General features: G+C 47.6%; 1 pseudogene; it reads right to left on the reverse strand.

Annotated features, from left to right (window-relative positions):
- Nucleotides 1–67: 67 nt before the first annotated feature.
- Nucleotides 68–892, reverse strand: LOC126504350 (60S acidic ribosomal protein P0-like; annotated as a pseudogene).
- Between the last annotated feature and the right edge of the window lie 1,444 nt (nt 893–2,336).

The following is a 2,336-nucleotide window of genomic DNA, read 5'->3' on the forward strand; positions in this document are numbered from 1 at the left end:
TCTAAAAAAGAAAGAAAGAAGCTTTATTTCTCAAATTAAGCTGGCTAAATTGTTTGCTTTGAAGGGATTAGTCAAAGAACAGATTTGGCTGGGGCCGAAGAAGAGCCACAGCGGCAGCGGCAGCGGCAGCTACGAGGGCAGCGGCCACAAATGCGGATGGATCAGCCAAGAAGACCTTGAGCTTTCCAGCATGTAGGAAGGCGTACTCAGTCTTTACAGACAGAGCCAAGACCGGCTCATACTTATTGATGACAGCGTGGCACCGAGGCAACATTTCGGCCTCCTTTAGGAAGCAGGAGTGCAGTCGGGCACTGTTGTAAACACCGCTGTTGTCAAACACCTGCGGGACGATCAGCCTAAGAGAGATGGGGGAGATGTTCAGCATGCCCAGCAGTGTGGTTTCACTGGCTCCTACTTGGTCTCCAGTTTTTATCAGCTGCACATCACTCAGAATTTCAGAGGTGCCCCCTGGAGACTTTAGCGGTGATGCCTAAAGCCTGGAAGCAGGAGGTCTTCTTGGGCCCCAGAGCAGTGTTCTGGGCTGGCACAGTGACCAACGCATGGGGCGATGGCTCCGGCACCGGCAGCAGCTGGCACCTTATTGACCTAATGTCTCTAATTTCCATGGGGCCCTCAAAGTCTGCATTCCCCCAGATATGAGGCAACAGTTTCTTCAGAGCTGGGATGGTTTGCCAGGTGCCCTCCAATGGCTTTGCACATCATGATGGCATTCTTGCCCTTAGCACCGCAGTCTTCCCTCGCAGGGACATGCAGATCTGCTGCATCTGCCTGGAGCCCACGTTGTCTGCTCCCATTTTGGGTAATCATCCAAAAGCTGGATGATCTTAAGGAAGTAGCTGGATTTCCAAGTGACTCCGTCTTCCCTGGGCATCACGGCAGTGTGTCAGGGATTGCCAGGCAGGGTTTAAAGACGATGTCACTCTACTGAGATCGCCAAAGAGCACGTAATTTTTTTTTTTTTTTTTGAGACAAGGTTTCTCTGTGGACTCACTCTGTAGACCAGGCTGGCCTCGAACTCAGAAATCTGCCTGCTTGTACCTCCCTGAGTGCTGGGACAGAAGCACTAATCTTACAACAACTTCTACAGACAGCAGTCTTCAGAGCTGGACTATTTCACGATGTAAACTCTGTGGAGTAATCTTTTTGTGTAGGGTGAAGATGTGTCATTGTTACTGGGTTAGTAAAAAGCTGAAGGACCTGTAGCTAGGCAGGATTTCCCGACATGGAGGATGCAGGAAAGAAGAGCGGCAAAGATGGAGGAAAAGTCAGTCAGACATGGATGAGTGGGATGTACAAAATGCCATAGAGGTAAAGGCCTCGTGGTGAAACATAAATGAATAGAAACAGGTTGATTTAAATTATAAACGCTAGTTAGAAACAATTGTAAGTGATCAGCAGAGCTTTCATAATTAACAATAATGGTTATTGAAGAGCCAGTGGCCCAAAAGAAGAGTTTGTCTACATCTAAATATCAAATAGCATAATAAACCTAACATCAAACAACATATTAAGAATAATTCATTAATTTTTAATGAACAACAGACTTCAGGACAAAGAGACTGCTGTAGACAGACGTTTTATTATGCTGAACAGACGGTCCATGATGAAAACCCAGTTACAGCACTCCTGTAATATAACGACAGAGCATGAACACACACAAAACAAAACCAACAAACGGAGGAAGGAATAAAGCTCCCCAATTATAGTGGAGACTACAGAGCTAGGAGATGCTGAGATGGCTTGCCGTGGGAACCTGACGGCCTGGTTTGATCCCTGGCACCCATGTTTTAAAACGAAGACAGCTGGATGCAATGGCCTGCATCTGTACCTGCCACTCCTCCAGTGAGATGGGAGACAGAGAGAACCACCCCAAAGCATGCAGGCCGGTTACCGCAGAGTCCACAGCACAACCTCCACAGTGTAACCCAAACAGTGAGATGCCCTGCCTCAAAACAAGACGATGGGTGAGAACTGACTCCCCAAAACTATCCTCTGACCTCCACACACCATGACATGAGCACACCAGCACCCACATATCATACACACTAGCGAGCAAATAATAGTTTGGTTTTCTTTTTTTGGGGGGGGAGTTGTTTCTTGGTTTGGTTGGTTTTATGAAACAGGGTTTCTCTGTGTAATATCCCTAGTAATCCTGGAGCTTGCTTTGTAGACCTGGATGGCCTCGAACTCACAGAGTTCTGCCTGCCTCTGCTTCCCGAGTATTGACTATTGACATTAAAGGTGTGTGCTACCACCACCTGGCTCTCTCTCTCTCTCTCTCTCTCTCTCTCTCTCTCTCTCTCTCTCTCTCTCTC

This window comes from Alexandromys fortis, unplaced genomic scaffold, assembly GCF_014885135.2.
Source record: "Alexandromys fortis isolate MF-2015 unplaced genomic scaffold, M_Fortis_MF-2015_v1.1 scaffold_56, whole genome shotgun sequence".
NCBI classification, from domain to species: domain Eukaryota; kingdom Metazoa; phylum Chordata; class Mammalia; order Rodentia; family Cricetidae; genus Alexandromys; species Alexandromys fortis.